General features: G+C 46.7%; 1 protein-coding gene across 1 annotated transcript in view; it reads right to left on the reverse strand.

Annotated features, from left to right (window-relative positions):
- CLDN14 (claudin 14) overlaps positions 1 to 19,162 on the reverse strand; it is an 81,698-nt gene that overhangs the window by 30,475 nt on the left and 32,061 nt on the right. The window contains exon 2 of the mRNA XM_024239458.3: positions 18,620 to 18,755. The gene's annotated coding sequence lies outside the window, so the exon portion shown is untranslated. The remainder of the gene's footprint in view (positions 1 to 18,619; positions 18,756 to 19,162) is intronic.

The following is a 19,162-nucleotide window of genomic DNA, read 5'->3' on the forward strand; positions in this document are numbered from 1 at the left end:
TCCTCTCAAACACATGAACATATTCAGATATGCATCAACGTGCATATGCGCCAACACGTGTGGGCACACACACGCAAGTGTACAGACAAACACACATACACACACCCCTGGACACACACACATTGTTTTCTCGAAATGACTTTTGGCAGCAGCAAAGCCAAACCTTTCCAAAGGCCGGAGAAAGGCCTTCATTTGCATCATGTTAACTTGGGAGGCTGCATCTCCTCCGTTGTTTTTAGTACAAAACATGAGTCAATGGTTCAACCCTCACCCCAGCAAACTAATTAGGGTCCATGTGATTAAAGGGCTCAGCTCTGGTGCAGGAACTAGGATCCCCAGATGCCCTGATGAACTTCACTCACAGTCTCTTTCCTAAGGTTTGTGCCCTAAAACAAGGCACTTACTCACTGTGTTCAGCTCTTAATAACCTCAAGAACCTCCCTTCCCAGCTGGGGGCCTCTTCCATAAAGGGGCTACCAGAAAACAAGAAGCAACACACAAAGCTTTCAAAAGCAAAACGGTGAGGAATGTAGTGTGTGTCAGCAAGTCAATGAAAATAAGAAAGGGGCCTGATGTCAAGCTTAACACAATCATTTTAATTTCCGAGTACTTTTTGGGTCTTTTCATGTTGACTTCATGGAAATTTATGTTTGCTGAGAAGACTGTATTTGCTACAGGATCTTGCTGTGTTCATTTAGCCTGGTAATAAAAACCATCTGCCTGAAATCCTTTTTGGAACAAGGAGGGGTATAAGCAAATAAGCAAATGGTCATAAAAGATCTGGAGAAGGGTGGGGCTGTTTCAGGAAAGTGGGGAGCCTGGAGTGCATGCCTCGGGCCTGGCGACCATAGGAGGCCGGGGACTACTGAAGGTCATGTGTGAGGCTGTACAGCTTTCCCAGTAAATATGGTGCATGTTGGGAGGACAGGTGCATGTGGACAGCCCGCCTCTCTTCCCAAGCACCCACTCTGGGCTGGGGTCTCACTACTGGAGTAAGAACAGTATCATGATGCATTAAGTGAGGAGTCCTTGAAGTGGGTTGAATAGTGTCCCTGCAAAACTCATGTCCACCCAGAACCTCAGACTATGACCTTCTTTGGAAATAGAGTCTTTATGGGTGTGATTAAGTTAAGATGTGGCTGAGTGCAGTGGCTCACGTCTGTAATCCCAGCACTTTGGGAGGTTGAGGCGGGAGGATTGCTTGAGGTTGGTAGTTTGAGACCAGCCTGGGCAACGTGACAAAACTCTGTCTCTACAAAAAAATGCAAAAATTAGCTGCAGGGCATGGTGGCGAGCACCTGTAATCCCAGCTACTTGGGATGCTGAGGTGGGAGGATCTCTTGAGGCTGGGAGGTGGAGGTTGCAGTGAGCAGTGATTGTGCCACTGCACTCCAGCCTGGGTGACAGAGCAAGACCCTGTCTCAAAAAAAACAAAAAACAAAAAACAAAACAAATAAAAACAACCAAACCAAACCAAAACAAACAAAAAAACTAAAGATGAAGTTATACTGGTCCTAAATCCAATGTCTGCTCTTCTTACAAAAAGGGGATAGGCATGGAAGAGGGAAGACAGCCACGTGACAACAGAGGCAGAGATGGGGATGATGCGACTACGAGCCAGGGAAGGCCAAGGAGACCTGGAGCCACCAGGGCCTGGGACCAGCAAGGAAGGGGCCTCCCCTAGAGCCTTCAGAGGGTCGTGGCCCTGCCGGCACCTTGATTTTGGATTTCCAGCCTCTGGAGCTGTGAGAGAATGACGTTCTCTGTAGGAGGAAGCTCTCAGAGTCCCCCTTTCTGCCTGGGAGCTCTGAGCCACTGTGTCTTTGTGGGGAGAGATGGGTCAGACAAGATGGCAAAGAAGCATCTCAAACTCTTGGCCTTTAAGTCAGGCATTGAAGTCCAAAAGCGGGACAGAACCAACCCTGAGAGGATACTGTTGAGCCCGTGTTTTGTTTACTGGTTTGTTTTTCTGCCCCCCTGGGAGGAGGTCGAGACTCCTAGACTCAAGGAGGTAAAAGGGCAGCCTCCCCGAAAGCAGCTGTGAGGGGCTCTGAGAGGGGCCTTCATCCTGCCCTGGTCTCTGGGTCCACCCCACAGTTGGGGGTGTCACCACAGGAGTCCTGAGCTGGGGTCTGTGAGTAGAGAGGGCTGCTCTTCTGCCTTCCCTGGGAGGCAGGGCACGGAGGAGAAATGGCAAGACACATTAAGCTTTCTTAATGTGGGTTCTAATAACATAGGTTTTTATGTTCTCAGCAAGACAGTGTTCTTGTAAGCCAGGCATTGGTAAGAGATAATCTTCAAGGTTCCTTTAGCTCCGATTACCGTATAAAGACCTAGGCCGGCAGGTCTGATCTTTGAGGTTCTTATAATCCAGAAAACTCAGGACATTGCATGCCAGTGTTGGCTTCAAGGAGCAAGGGAAGCTCAGTTCTTCCAGTCCTGGGGCATGAGGAGGAGGGAGGGAGGGCGAGGAAGGGAAGCCTAGTGGCCGCACACTTACCACAGTCTCTCCTGCAGCTAACATTGTGGAGCAGGAGCCTCTGCAAAATGGGCTTTTTTTCTGCCCCCTGCTTGGAATCATTGGAGAAGGCCCCATCTCAGAATGGGAGTGTGGGTGGGTATTGAAGGAACACACATGGCTGAAGGAAGGTGGGATGGATGAGCACATGCTAGGATTTCTCACAGCCTTCATCTCCTCCATGGTGTGGAGGGGACCCAGAATCCTCATGTGTTCCCAAAGCAGGTACAGAGTGGCTGGGAGCCAAGTCCTGGCTGGGAGCCAGTGGATGCCAAGAGCCCACTTTGGCCAGGATGGGGTGGGAATCCCACTAGAGCTTGGGGGGATCACCATGGTGGACTTGCTCACACGTGAGAGCCCCCAAGAGCAGGACCTCAGGATCTTCTGCGGGGACATCGACTGGATTCGCAAAGAGCCCACCCGCGCTGGGTGGACACCTGCTGGGCAGCAGAGGCTGATGTTGGACTAGCCTCTGGCACAGACCGGGAGACCATCCCCTCTCCCAGGGGGACTGTGAGATTTCCTGCACACTGGTTGCCATGTAGGATATGACGCCAGGGAAGAGAGAAACAGGACTGACGAGAGTGGAATCTACAAGCAAATATTTACCTAATAAGGCCCATTTCAATCAAAGAAGCTTGTTTCAAACAGACAGGGCTGAGAGGATATTCCTAACAGATTGAAGTCCCCTGGGCTGCCCGTGGGAGAGGGTCTCACGAGGAGGAGAACTAAAGAAGCTTTGTGGTCCCTGCACACTGGCATGTTCTAGTGAATCTGAGTTGTTACTGCCTTGGCATGAAAAGATGATTGTTAGGGGCTGAACTGTGTCCCCTCCCAAATGTATATGTTGAAGTCCTGGCCCCCAGTGCCTTAGAATGTGGCTGTACTTGGAGACGGAGTGTATAAAGAGGCGATTCAGTTAAAATGAGTTCGTATGGGTGGGCCCTGACCCAATCTGACTGGTGTCCTCCCAGGAAGGGGAGATGAGGACACAGGCACATGCACGGGGATGACCCTGGGAAGGCACAGGGACAAGACAGCATCTATAAGCCCGGGAGGGGGCCTCAGGAGAAACCCACCCTGTGGGTGCCTTGATCTCGGACTTCCAGCCTCCAGAACTGTGAGACAATAAATGCCTGTTGTTTAAGCCGCCCTGTCTGTGGAACTTTGTTACAACATTCTTGGCAGATGAATACAATGATTCTGCTCAAGGACCACAGGTCTTCCTGTGCATCCCCGTAGACATCTGTATCCAGATGAGGACCACACAGGAGGTCTGGATGTTCCCAAACTTCCCTCAGATGCCTGCTGTTACTCGAGTTCCCTGGGCGGAGGAACAAATCCCCTTGCACAGAAAGGGGAACCAGAGGCCCGGCACGGTGGCTCACGCCTGTAATCCCAGCACTTTGGGAGGCCAAGGCTGGTGGATCACCTGAAGTCAGGAGTTCGAGACTAGCCTGGCCAAGACGGTGAAACCCCTTCTCTACTAAAAAATACAAAAATTAGCCGGACGTGGTGGTGGACACCTGTAACCCCAGCTACTCAAGAGGCTGAGGCAGGAGAATCGTTTGAACCCGGGAGGCGGAGGTTGCTGTGAGCCGAGATCGTGCCATTGCACTCCAGCCTGGGCAACAAGCGTGAAACTCCATCTCAGAAAAATAAATAAATAAATGAAGGGGAACCAGAAAGTCTGATTGGATCAAGTTTATCCTGAATTGACTGAATTTTGTTTAATTGTCAAGTTTAAGAACTCCATTATGGGGTGGGATAAAGGCTTGAGACAGAAATCATATTCAGTTATGGAAAAGGAAATTTGAAATTTTTTGCTGCCCATTTGAGTTTTGGAGTCTCAGGAAATCATACTGACTTAATCAAAAAAGCAGGTGCTGCATGCACATTTGATCAATGCAGATGGTGATGTTTACAATGAGCAGTTGCAGCTTCCCTCCTGACAGCCTGGAGCTTGGGGCCAGAGCCCCCAGCCCACAGGCTAAGAAGCAAAGGTGATTTTACAACCCATGCACTGAGTTAGAGAGTGTTCTTACTCCACAAAGTTCTTGTCCACTCAGAACCTCAGAACGTGACCTTATTTGGAAGTAGGGCTGTAGGTGTAATGAGTTAAGATGAGGTCACAGTGGATTAGGGTGGATCCTACACCAATGCTGCTGGTGTCCTTATAAGAGCAGAGGAGACACAGGGGGAAAAGGGCTATGTGAAGACTGAGGTGGAGATTGCAGCTGTAGCGCAGGGAATGCCGGGGATGGCCAGGCCCCACTGGAAGTTGGAAGGGGCAAGGAAGCCTTCTTCTCTAGAGCTTCAGAGACAGCATGGTCCTCTTGGCACCTTGATTTCAGAATTCTGGCTTCCAGAACTGGGAGTAAATTTTGGTTGTTTTAAACCATCGAATTTGAAGTACTTTGTTACAGCTGCCCTAGGATGCTAATATACTGTGTTATAAAAATCAGGGTTTCTGCCGGGTGCAGTGGCTCCCAAAATGCTTGTAATTCCAGTGCTTTGGGAGGCCAAGGAGGGAGGATCATTTGAGTCCAGGAGTTTGAGATCAGCCTGGGCAACATAGTGAAACCCCATCTCTACAAAAAAAATACAAAAATTAGCCAGGCATGGTGGTGCACACCTGTGGTCCCAGGTACTTCGGAGGCTGAGGTGGAAGGATCTCTGGAGCCCAGGAGGTTGAGGCTGCAGTGAACCATGATCACACCACTGCACTCCAATTAGGGAGACAGAGTGAGACCTTGTTTTTTAAAAAAAAAAAAAAAAGTCAGGGTTTCTAGAGTCTGTGCTCTATCTGAAATGATTTAGAAGCCTTTCTTCTAGGGACAAATTCCTCCAAATTTAGAACCAGGCAGGAGATTTAGGCACAAGAGCATCCCCTGCTCCCCCTTCCTAGTCTAAATCAGATGACATGGACCCCTGAGAGCAAATGCTTGCAAATCACTCAGGATACCCTCCCAGCCAATGGAGAAGAAAGCAGAGGAAGGAAGGAGGAAGGAAGGGAGGAAGGGAGGAAGGAACGGAGGAAGGAAGGGAGGAAGGAAGGAAGAAAAGAAGGGAGGGAGGGAGGAAGAGAGGAAGGAAGGGAGGGAGGAAGGGAGGAAGGAAGGAAGGCAGGCTGCAGGCACACACACACAGGCTCTCTTTGCTTTCCAACAGGAAGGGGCTCAGGGTCTGTTTTCTTTTCCCTTCCTTTCAGATGGATCTTTCATATCTCCAATAACTCTTATCTTTCAGCAAACTCCAGCAGGCCCCAAACGAGCTGAGAAAATATCCAACTTCAAACGTTTTGCACAGATCATCTTAAAGGCTCAATCTAAGCCTGGGAAAGCCGGAACGAAGCCCAGAAATCACTCCTTATTTCATCGCCGTTTAGCCAAGACAGCTTTCCTGTCCACAGGTCACATCTGTCACTGCCCCCTTACTGCCCCTGCCCAGGTCCCAACCACCTTGAGACACCTGCGTGATCCACCCTCAAAGCAATGAGTTAGGAGCCGCACTCCTGGTCCTTGGCCGGTGGCTTTAGTGTTATTCCGGGGGGCTGGCTGGGGGCACCTGTGGGGGCTGCCCCGTGAGGGCTGTGGTTTAATTTCCTTTGCTACTTTCCTTAGCTCTTCAGTCTCAGTCTCCGCCACTGAAATGTGTCTTGGCCACTGGTGGTGCAGCACAGGGTGACACTGTTGTCAGCGAGAGGAAGATGCCTTTTTTTTTTTTTTTTTTTTTGAGATGGAGTTTTGCTCTGTTGCTCAGGCTGGAGTGCAGTGGCGCAATCTTGGCTCACTGCAACCTCCACCTCCCGGATTCAAGCGATTCTCCTGTCTCAGCCTCATGAGTAGCTGGGATTACAGGCACCCACCACCATGCCCAGCTAATTTTTGTATTCTTAGTAGAGACGGGGTTTTGCCATATTGGCCAGGCTGGTGTCGAACTCCTGACCTCAGGCTGTCCACCTGCCTTGGGCTCCCAAAGTGCTGGGATTATAGGCATGAGCCACTGTGCCCAGACAGGAAGATGCATTTGTGAGGCGGGACAATTGTGAGTGGAAAGAGAAGAAAAAAAGTAAAATAATAATACTAATAATGCCTTTTCTCTGGTCCTGGAAGATCTATACGAACTTGTATTTTACATCTCTTGTCTGGATTTAGCTGTGAAAGACCAGTAGACCAACTGGTAGGAAAAATACTTGCATGGCAGCAGGTTGTTTGAATAAAATAGGAGATTTCCAGTCTCAGATTGGATACATGCACTTAATATCAGCAGACTTGTTGTAAGTATAAGCCTCTATAAACTGAGCACTGTTGCAGGCGATGGGGACGTGGAACTGGGAGGACCGATGGCTAAGCTCTCTTCCCCTCCACCCCGGAAAAAATGCACATAGGATCTGGCTGTGGCAGACAGCAGCCTACAGAAAGGTGGGGGCACCTCTCAGCTGGCCTTCAGCTCCAACACAGACACGGGAAAACCAGTCTTGGTTCAGGTCTGGGCCCCATTGGCTGCGTCTGCCTGGACACCATCAGCCCTGCACGAAGATGGCCACTGAGGGGCCCTCATGGGGGCTGAAATTCAACCAAGGCTTGATCCCTGCCTGAGGTGCCAGGAACCTGTCCCTTTCTTCTAGGTGGTTCGCTCAGCAAGGGTACTTTTTGTAATTCAGTCACCCAGATGGGGGTGCCCTCTTGCACTCCATCCACCTGGATGAAGCAACTTTATTTTCTAATTTGGCCAGTTTCAGGGCACGTGACAATCACTGATATGACAGAAGGGTAACCTTTCTGGGGTTGCATCTTAGGAAATTTCATTGAAGGAGGAGTAGAGAGATGATATCATTGACCACAGGACTCAAGAAATAAGAAATAAGCCCAGAGCACACATTGGACTCAAGAAATAAGCCCAGAGCACACATTGGTGGGGGCAATGAACCCCGCAACTGCGGGAAATTGACCTTCAGCACTTTGATGTGAATAGGGCCATTGCCTTCAGCTTTCTCCAAGGTTTTTGTTTGTTTGTCGGTCTCACTCTGTTGCCCAGGATGGAGTGCAGTGGTGTGATCTCAGCTCACTGCAACCTCTGCCTCCCAGGTTCAAGCGATTCTCCTGGCTCAGCCTCCCAAGTTTTTACTTGAAACCTGCATACACACAGCCTTTTTGTTTTATGGGCTGGGTTCCTACAGAGAGTTATTAATGGAGGATTGAGTGCATTTAGGCTATTAGTAGAAAGTGATCAAGATTAGAATAGAGTGGCTTATCTCTGTTTAGAGTCTCTAAAGTTGTTGCAGGGGGCTTGTTGCAATGTCCATACCAGGGCCCCAACCCAGACCTACCGAATCAGAATTTCAGGAGGGGAGGTTAGGAATCTGTGGTTTTATATCAGCCCCTGTTCCAATCCACGTGACTCTTATGCATTATGATGTTGAGATTCACTGATTTAGACACGTAGACAATAAATATTGATTCTTGGACTACAGAGCCAAAGACAAATCGAGTGACGTATTCTAGCTCATGGAACCAGCTGGGCAAAGCCAGCAGGGATTTATTGCTCCTTAGATGATCAATGCTGCCACCAGGGCTGCTGTCATCTCCTGATGATGAGCAACATTTTCACAACATCAGGGGGCTGGTGGAGAAAATCAGGGAGCCTCCGGAGCAACCCCGGGGGCAGTACTGGGCCCAGAAGCCTGCCCCAGCCGCGCACACAGAGTCTACCTGTCTTCCAATGCGAGTCCCACGAGGTGAAGAATTAGAGCATGTTGTTCATTTATAATGTTTGCTTTGCTTTTGGAAACACCCTGGGGCAACTCAGGCTAGGTTTTCAATGTGGTGTTTGACTTGGCTTAGCTGCAAAGTTCCCCCTTTTTAGTCTGTTTATGGCAAGTTAGCACACGGCCCCATATCCAGGAGCCTAACACCAGACCCAGCAGAAATCAGGGAGTGGGCAATGAAATGAAACATTGGGAGGGCTGGGTTGGGCTTCCCCATACCTGCCCTCTCAGCCGGGAGCTCGCCTGAGGTCAGGCTGGGCACGAGGCCACCTCAGACTTTGCAGCCTCGGACCTGTTACTGCAGCCCGAATAACAGTGATGCCTCGGACAGTGACACGTCCTGCTGACCAACCACAGGGTCTGGAGGATAATTTCCCAGGAAGGAGACACATTCCATTCATTTTTTTTAAATTTTATTTTAAATTTAGACAGAGTCTTGTTCTGTTGCCCAGGCTGGAGTGCAGTGGTGCAATCTTGGCTCACTACAACCTCCACCTCCCGGGTTCAAGCAATTCTCCTGCTTCAACCTCCCTAGTAGCTGGGATCACAGGTTTGTGCCACCATGCCTGGCGAATTTTAGTATTTTTAGTAGAGACAAGGTTTCGCCATGCTGGTCAGGCTGATCTTGAACTCCTTGCCTCAAGTGATCCACCCGCCTCGGCCTCCCAAAGTGCTGGGATTATAGGCGCACGTCACAGTGCCCAGCTGATACATTCCATTCTTTAGCTCCCTCTTTGCTTACATATTTTCTTTTCTTTTTACAAAGTCAACCCACTTTCAGTAGGAAGTTGCCGATTCTTTTTCATGTTTACTTTTGAGTTTCAAATAGGCACCACCTTATATTTTAATAAGACTCGCTATCACTGTGCCAGCCACTCCATTTACATCATTTCATTTCATCTGCACAGAACCCTATGCAGGGGGTATGATTAGATCGCATTTAATGATGAGAAAGCAAACTCGGAGAGCTTAAATCAGCCGCCCAAGGTGGCCCAGCTAACACCTGGGGGGCGCAGCTCAGCCGCAGATCTTCTCGGCGATGTGGTTGCTGTCTGCCTGGCTAATGGCCTGCCACATCCTGAACCCTTCAATGTCACCCTCATCTTTCCTTCTCTGCCTTGGAAGAGAAAAGGATGATGGCTTATCTGAGGGCTGAAAGATTTCATCCACGTCAAGCCCCATTTGCATGAAATGTATCTGCCCGGTTTATATCAGCAACATGAAAAGCAAAGAAAACTGCCTGTTTATATTGCCACATCTGCAGGGCATTAAAATATATTATTAATGGGAGTTTCAGTCAATATCTGACTTTTTTTTTTTTTTTTAGAAAAGTGAAACCATGATTGGGTTACACTAGTGTGAATGGTAGAAACTGGGTAAAATCTGACCTTTGGGACATGGAGATGGTCATCTGACCCAGGGCGGGTCACATTCAAAGAGCACAGACAAGGTCCCCCTGAAGTCAGTAGGACATTTGGGCCTGAGACTATGAAACTGAACTGGAACTTATGGGCTTTAGGGAACAAGCCCAAAAGCTCCTAAATTTCCTCCTTGAAGATCTCCTTCCTACTGTTTTTCTTCTAGATATTCTGCTGCTTTGACTGGTACGCCACCCCCTGACTCTAAACTCACACGTTCAACCCAGTGATGGGTGCTGACTGGGAGGCTCTGTTAGTCTCTCTTTTCAGCAGCCTGGCCCTAAATTAAAGGGCCCATGGTTTTCTCTAGCTGAACACACCCCAGGCTCCCAGCCAGCCCCTGGCCCTCGAGAGGGGTTGTTTTTGATGGCAGGAGGGAGATAAAAGTGAATGTATTTTAGGATCTTGTTACTAGGCCACAAGGAAACACTGGATGGAAAGTCTTATGAATTTGAAAAGCCCATTTTTTTTTTTTTTAAATCAAATCCAAGGAACCCAAAAGGCGTTAAGCCATTGTTTAAACATAGACCCAGTGCCCAAACCCTGCACACTAGTTTGTAGAGGTTGGAAGAGGCAGGATGGAAGGGGTTAATGGTGCTATTCTTTCTTGAATATTCTGTAACACACCACAATGAGCCAAAAGCAGTCAGAGGGAACCATCATGAGGTGTAGCATGTTTTTACCTATGTTAACTCCAACATCCACAATAGCTGAACCTTAGAATTATTATCCGAATTGTGCATACCGGGAAACAACAGATTTGATGAGTTTAGTAACTTGTCCAAGATTACAAAGTTAGCAAGAGGTAGGGCGCAGAAATGAACAGGGTCCTTTCTTCTGCAAGCTGGCTCCCATGAAATACTATTCTTATGCCTGTTGAGGTCTGATGTGGTATCACATTATACTACTGGACCAGCTAGGGGGTCAAGAGCATTATGCCATCTCTGTAGTATGCTTAGGGGTCAGTCCTGAAATTAGCAGAGTTCACTTTCAGCCATGAAAAGGATATTCTGAGGAAATGATATCTTAGATTGCTTTATTTTGGTGCATAGACATCACTTGAGAGGCTTCATGTTACTGAGACATCTTGTAAACTTTACAGCTACTGTTTTACACTTCATTAGCATTCCTGATCTTATTATGGTGTTCACTTCAAATAATGTTGGGTGTGTAAGAATCAAATACAAATTGTTCAGTATTTGACATAGATGTCTTTAGGAGCCAATATTTCCTTAAATATCATGGTTTCAGTGTTATCCACTAATGCTTTAATAGATAGAGTTTCCTTGCATTCATAAATAGTAATAAAAATATGAGTTGTCTACTATAAAACCAAACACATATTTCCCAACTGCTAAAACACCTATGTAATCTTGAATCCACCTGACCTAAAGGAAGGAAAATGTTCTCAACCCAGGCTACACATTAGATCACTTGGGAAGCTTTGAAAAATTCTTAATGAATGGACCCCACTCCTAGACCAATTAATTCAGATCTCTGAGAGGTGTGGTCTGAGAACTGATGGTTTAGAAAACTGTACAGACAGTTCTAACATGCAGCCAGCTTGAGAGCTACTGGGTTTAGACAAGAATGGATTTTTTTGTTTTTTGAGATAGAGTCTCACTCTTTCGCCCAGGCTGGAGTGCAGTGGCACAATCTTGGCTCACTGCAACCTCTGCCTCCTAGGTTCAAGTGATTCTCCTGCCTCAGCCTCCCAAGTAGCTGAGATGACAGGTGTGCACCACCATCCCAGGCTAATTTTTGTATTTTTAGTAGAGACAGGGTTTCACCACGTTGGCCAGGCTGGTCTTGAGCTCCTGGCCTCAAGTGATCCGCCTGCCTTGCCCTCCCAAAGTGTTAGGATTACAGGTGTGAGCCGCTATGCCCAGCTAATATGGTTTGGCTGTGTCCCCACCCAAATCTAATCTTGAATTCCCATGTGTTGTGGGAGGGACCCAGTGGGAGGTAATTGAATCACGGGGCTGGGTCTTTCTCATGTTGTTCTTGTGATAGAGATCTGATGGTTTTAAAAATGGGAGTTTCCCTGCACAAGCTCTCTTTGCCTGTCGCCATCCATGTAAGACATGACTTGCTCCTCTTTACTTTCCACCATGATTGTGAAGCTTCCCCAGCCATATGGAACTATGAGTTTTCCATTAAATCTCTTTCCTTTGTAAATTGCCCGGACTCAGATATGTCTTTATCAGCAGCATGAAAATGAACTAATACACCAGCCAAGAATGGATTTTTAAATTAATGGAGTTAGATCTGATTAATATCAATGCATTAATGTATAAATGTCTACATTATGCATTACAATCAAGAGTTTTGAATATAATGCAACTAAAATATATGCAATGAATATAATACATACAGTAAGTCATTAGCTTCCAGTTATAAGTAGATGCTCAATAAATATTACTGAATTACTGAATGAATGGCATCCTACAAAGTTTTATATGAAAAATTATATTTTGATGAAATTAAGATGCCATCAATTGTAAGATGTAGTATCACTGATAAATAAAATAAATTCATTAAATTATGACATGCTATCTAGTATGTCACACCCTAACTTCAAAAATGTTAAAAAGGCCAGATGTGGTGGCTCGTGCTTGTAATACCAGCACTTTGGGAGGCCAAAGTGGGAGGATCACCTGAAGACGGGAGTTCAAGACCAGCTTGGACAACACAGCAAAATCCCATCTATATGTAAAAATAAAAAAATTACCTGGGCATGGTGGTGCACGCCTGTAGTCCCAGCTATTTGTGAGGCTGAGGTAAAAGGATCACTTGAGCCTAGAAGTTTGAGGCTGCAGAGAATTATGATCATGCCATTGCACTCAAGCCTGTCTCAGAAAAAAGTTAAAAACAAGAAAAAAATACAATATTTTGAAATTACTGTATTTGCTTTTTCTGCTTAGTCTATGCCAACTGTTATACCACTAACTTCCACTAGATGCCGCTGTGATCCGCTACTTCAGGTTCCGAAAGGCAATCTAAAAGCCAATTTTCTCCAAGGATTTAAAATTGAAATAATTCACCCCCTTTAAAGACAAAAGATTTTTTAACCACCTCATATTTTAGGGGGTTGTGGCTCATTCTTTCTCTGTGTTAAGACCTATCTGAAGTATCTCATGAAGTGTACAATTATTTAAAAAGGAAACTTAAAAGTTTTAATGGCTTGATAGAAAACAATTGCTTCCCTTTTATCCACATCCCCAAATTTCACATTTTGTGTGTAACTCGTGACTAGTCTGCAGTGGGTTATAGAGAAGAGATGGTAACCCTGATAGGAAGGCTGATGTTGACTTCAATGAAATAAGAAGTAAAACTTGAAGGAAAGAGTATGACATCTTCTGATTTGAAGACAGCAGATCATGGTACCCTGTACCCATGAGTCACTGCTCCCAGAGACAGGAAAAGCTGTGTGGAAAAGAAAATCTGGGCTGATAGGACTGGGCCCTGAGCTTGAAGCCAAGCCCAGTGTTAACCCTGGGCATTGACCCAGGCCCTCCCTGGCTGAAAATCTGGAAGACTTTCCCTGCTGGGTGAGAATCACTTTTTCAGCAAAACAATACAAGCTTTAGGGCCAAAAGGAAGCCCATGAAGCTTCCAGAGACGTGCTTAGAGCAATGCTGCTCAAACTTTTACCAATCTCCACTATATGAGAACAGAAATGGAGAATAAGTATCTCAAAACTTGTATAACAAATTTAAACAGTTTTACGTCTGCTAAATCTAATAAAAAGAAATTAGTATTGTATTTCATATGTCTTTGTTTCATATTTCATTTTTCCAGTAATTCAATTCTTTTAGTATTTTACAAAAGTATTGGTCCATAATAGATTGGAATTTTTAAAAAAATAGCCCTTCAGCCCAGATAGCTTTTGAAGCACCGCAGAGAGCCCACCCCGAGCTGCTGGAGGAGGCAATTCCGGGACAATGAAGCCATCACACTCCTGAATAAATGTTCTAGTAGACCAAACAGCTAAGAAAGGGCTGAAGAACAGGAGCACTTTGATGGTAAAGGACAGGATGACTGGAGAGGTAAAAAGAAATCCTAAGAACAGAACACCTCGGGGAGTCCCAGCCTCTGAACTCACAGTCAGCAGCTCACCAGAACCTAACATTTCTGCAAAGGCTCAGAGATTCCACCATTGCCACTCCCAGCAGCTCGCCTGCCCAATGTATAGACAATCAGCCTAGCATTGGCTTTGGGACAAGAGGATCTCAGGTGGTTACAGTGAAAAGAAAATGCAAAACCACTCAGAATTGCCCAAGTCTGACATATTTAGCTTCAGAAGAGAAACACACAGAGAGGTCCATTGTTAACCCCTTCCTGGTTTGATCCACCCAAAGCCAGCCGGCTTGGATGGAGGGGAGGTGTAAGGCACTGTGGACTTCCATTTATGGATAACTTTGAGCTGGCTTTTGTCTTCTCTGAAAAATGCCCTGTTACACTAGCATACTGTCAGTGCCTTTTTTGGATAGCCATTTGGTAATATCTATCAAAATGTAAACTGTGAATACTCTTCAACTCAGCTATTTCTCTTCTAGAAATTCATCCCCCAGTTATACTCCTAAAGTAAGCAAAGACATAAATAATACAGGATTCAATACTCTCTGGCTCTTTCTGAGAGAATAAAACTGGAGAAAATCTAAATGTCCTTTATAAGAGATTAGTTACGTAACTACAGTACATCCATACAGATTAGTACGCACCATTAAAAGATTAAATGCTTCTGCAGTTACTAATATGCAAAGAGTTCCAAGACACAATGTTAAGTGAAGGAAGCAAGTTGAAGTGCAGTGTGTACAGCATGATCCTATTTGTGTAAACAAGAACAAATGCAGTCAGGTACAGTGGCTCATGCCTGTAATCCCAGCACTTTGGGAGGCCAAGGCAGGTGGGTCACCTGAGGTCAGAAGTTCAAGACCAGCCTGACCAACATGGCAAAGCCCCATCTGTACTAAAAATACAAAAATTAGCTGGGTGTGGTGGTGGATGTCTGTAATCCCAGCTACTTGGGAGGCTGAGGCAGGAGAATCGTTTGAACCCAGGGGGCAGAGGTTGCAGTGAGCCGAGATGGGACCACTTCACTGCAGCCTGGGTGAAAGACCAAGACTCCGTCTCAAAAAAAAAAAAAAAAAAGAACAAATGCATTTCCGTCATGCAGAGAGACAGAGAGACCTTCTGAGGGCTGCACAAAAAGCTGTTCACAGCGATCACCTCTGCGGGGTGGAGCCAAGGGTCAAGGTCGGGGAGGACTTTCATTTTTAACTTCACACCCTTTTATGTGGTCTGACTTTTTAAAAAGTAAAATTGTATCAATTTAATATGGAGCAAGGTATCTATTGCAGAGTATCAAGAGTTACAAGAGGCCAGGTACAGTGCCTCACACCTATAATCCCAGTGCTTTGGGAGGCCAAGGCAGAAGGATGCCTTGAGGCCAGGAGTTTGAGACCAGCCTGGGCAACATAGCAAGACCCTGTCTCTAAAAAAATAAAAATAAAAAATTACCTGAGCATGGTGGCGTGTACCTGTAGTTCTAGCTACTCAGGAGGCTGAGGGAGAAGGGCTGCTTGAGCCCAGGAGCTCAAGGCTGCAGTGAGCTATGATCACACCACTGCACTCTAGCCTGGGCAACAGAATGAGATGCCCCCTCTTAAAAAAAAAGCGCTACAGGAAATGGCAGCAAATAACAGTCAGCCAAAGACATAACCTGACACAAGCGGCTGCACAAAATAGTAGTTGCCCTCAAGCTCAAGGGACATCAACAAGGAAAAAACACACAACTCCCAGTGTGCTCTCAACCCATGGCTGTGTATATCTTTTAGTGATGAGCCTTGGGGACCCCATAAAACCCAGAGAAACATGTGGCAGAGGACCCAAGGCTTCCAGGGATCGTGGCCATCACCAGGTGAGAAAGCCCAGAGACAACCACTTGAGTGTTTAATTACTATGTGAAAATGGAATGAGAGGGAAGGAAATTGGGTTTGGTTACTTCAATAAAAAAATGGTTGACTGGAGGTGGTGGCTCACACCTGTAATCCCAGCACTTTGAAAGGCTAAGGTGGGTGGATCACCTAAGGTCAGAAGTTCGAGACCAGCCTGGCCAACGTGGTGGAGTCCCGTCTCTACTAAAAATACAAAAATTAGTTGGGTGTGGTGGCACGCACCTGTAATCCCAGCTACTTGGGAGGCTGAGGCAGGAGAATCATTTGAAACCGGGAGGCAGAGGTTGCAGTGAGCTGAGATTGTGCCACTGCACTCCAGCTTGGGTGACAGAGTGAGACTCCATCTCAAAAAAAGAAAAAGGTTGCCCGGCCCTGGTTCATAAGTAGAGGGAGTGTCTTGTGTCTTGGGAACCAGTAGCACTGTTAACATCTACAAACCGGACACACACATTTCCTGTTTAATTCCACCCTGCACAGTGCTGATTCATTATGATACCACTGGTCTCAGAAATACTTTTCTTAAAAGTTGTATATAATTACCACATATATACACATCAATAAAAATATACACACATATATGTGTATACACGCACACACACATACATATCACACTCTGTGCTCTCAGTCAGGGAGAGCTGCAGAAGGAGATTGTCTTTGGAGCCCTTAGCACATTACACTATATTACAAATGCTCTTGGCCGAAGAAGTATTTTCAGTGCTGTCCTGAGTTGTGTTCTGCAAAATGCACTGTTTACTCCACTGTGATCTTCCTTTCTGCCACTCATTTCATGTTCTAGGGAACAGTTTTGACTCGCAGTTATGGGTAAAAGGTGTTTGAGTAATTGTTCTAGACTCGCCCTAAAGAGACCAACGAAGAATATTATGCCAAGTGTCGAAAAGCTACTTTCCAGGCAGCTCAAGTTGCCTTCATGGAAATGATGAAGGAAGCAGAGGGTGAAGTTTAAGGACAGGTGGAAATCCTTCACAATCCTATCGGGCATCATTAACAGCACTGTAAGGCTGGGAGAGACGACCAACGGGATTTGAAAAGAGCATCAGGGTAGGAAGCCGGAATTAAGCTTATAAAGACCCATAGAGCACGCAGTCCTTCTATGTCATGGCCTATCTGACAGATGCACTGGGGGGCCCCGGATAGCCAGGAGTAGTGGGCAGAGGGCAAGCAAGCACAGAGCCACCCTCTACAGTGGGCAGAGGGCAAGCAAGCACAGAGCCACCCTCTACAAGGACACCGGAGCACTGAGGCCATTGCACTTGGGAAGAAAACACCAAGGTTTCTGTTAGCCAGGGTGGGCCAGCTGAATGTCTGCAACATCACTGAAAACAGTCGCAAGTTGGAGAGACAATGGTCTTTTTTAGCACTCCCCTTGGGGGAAGCAGTTTGGGAGATGGAAGGTTCTGGAGTAAGGGGTTATACCTCGAGGGGCTGGCTTCAGGACATTGTCCTGTGGGTCGGTAGGCGTCCTTAATTGTGGGGCTTTTGTTTTGCTGAGAGGAGGCTGCAAGTTTGAGGCAAAAAATGAATTCTCTGGAGGTAAAGAAGCCGCTGAGGCTGCTTCCCCCTGGCCCTTTCTTCTTGCTGGGCCTTTATTTATTTAGAGTACTCAGCCTTTCCTCTAGGTAAATATTGAACGAATATATAAAAACCACTAGTTTAAACAGTGTCAAATTATTATCCTGTCTCCACCTGGCCCTGGGCATGACTGTGGCGTGTATTGTGTTAGGTTCTGACTCTCTTTGGTTGAGCAGGAGGCGGCCCTGGCGCTACAGGTGGAGATGGCCACCCACCTGCCGTGAAGGCACTTCCGGTGTCCGCCATCTTGGGAGCAGCTCAGACCGGAAACCACACGCTGGAGAACGCAACTGGGAATGGAAAGCCGGAGTGGCTGTTTGTGTTGCTTTGGGCTAAATTAGGAGAAGGGTAGATGTTTGGAGGTGGTGTTGGCTGCAGGGAAGAAGGAGTTAGAATGAGATGAAAATTTTTGGCCCAGAGAAGGGGAGCGGTGGTTGTTGGCTGAGGCATTTATTGAAGGACTCCCACGGAGAAGATACATATGGTTGGGGGCAGAGTCCCTGTTGAGAAGGAGTGCTACCGGTTCCACACAGAAATTCTTTCTCCCTGACAACCGCAGATGTCTTAGTAGCATTGCTTTTATTTATTTATTTATTTATTTTTTTTTTTATTTTTGAGACTGGGTCTCACTCTGTCACCAGGCTGGAGTGCAGTGGCGCAATCTCTGCTCACTGCAACCTCCGCCTCCCGGCTTCAAGTGATTCTTCTGCATCGGCCTCCCGAGTAGCTGGGACTGTAGGCATACGTGACCACACCCAGCTAATTTTTGTATTTTTAGTAGAGACGGGGTTTCACCGTATTGACCAGGCTAGTCTCGAACTCCTGACCTCGTAATCCACCCACCTGGGCCTCCCAAAGTGCTGGGATTGCAGACGTGAGCCACCTGCACCCGGCCCAGCAGCATTGCTTTTAGACTGACACGTTAGAAACCAAAAGTCTGTTTACTGGCCACCTACACAACCTGTCAATCCCTAAACAACCTGAAGGTTTAGGGCCCTACCATAGACACGCTGTAACCCATTGAAAGGTCCAGCCTTTGCTACAGCAAATGGTGTAAACTCCCACTGCCCAGTTATGTCCAGGGCTCAGTTGGGTTTTTGGCCTCCTTATCCTCAAATGGGGCAGGCATAGCTCTGGGCCAGTCAAGCGCTGAGCTGATCCAAGACATTCTTCCACCCGCCAGACTGGAAATACCAGAAAAGCAGTGGCAGCTGCCCTCAGAGGCAGTGTCAGTATTTTCTTTCCTTTTGGCCAGTTCCGTTTTGACTAGAAACTGGAATCATAATTATAATGCTACATGTTTACAGATTTTAACTAATTGATCCCTTGGAGTCCTCTTTTGGGGGAAAAGCATTCTACCCACCTCATACATCAGGAAAACGAGGCCATATGGTTTGGCTGGGCTGGGTGGTCTCTGGTGTCAGTAGGAGAGTGAAGACTGCGGCTTCAACAGTTCTTGACTTCTTGGCCTGTGTCCAGATCTCTGGGCCTTGCAGCCCCTAGAAAGGTGACACATGAGAAACTGAAGTGGACCAGACCATAAACTCTCAGGAGCAGTTACCTCTAGAGAGGAGGGCAGGCCTCGTGACCCTGCCTGTGCCTGTTTCTCTTGGAGGGACAGGTTGGAGAGGAGGAAAACCCCTTACTACAGGAGTGTTTCACCCACCTTTAATTACCAGTTAAAACAAAACATTCTGTAATGAAAATTCCCCTTGAAAGAAACTCCAAGTTGCTGTGAAGGTTTCATCTTTCCCTTTTGAATCCCAAGGTCTGCAGCCATATAATCCAATGTTGGTCTGGAAAAATATTTGGCTACAGAAAAACCCACATGGGGTGTTGGGGATGCCAGTAAAGGGCAGGAGGTTGGATCTTGTACAGTAGCCGTTAGCAAAATCCTTCAGGTCAA

Source organism: Pongo abelii, chromosome 22 (assembly GCF_028885655.2).
Source record: "Pongo abelii isolate AG06213 chromosome 22, NHGRI_mPonAbe1-v2.0_pri, whole genome shotgun sequence".
Classification (NCBI taxonomy): Eukaryota; Metazoa; Chordata; class Mammalia; order Primates; family Hominidae; genus Pongo; species Pongo abelii.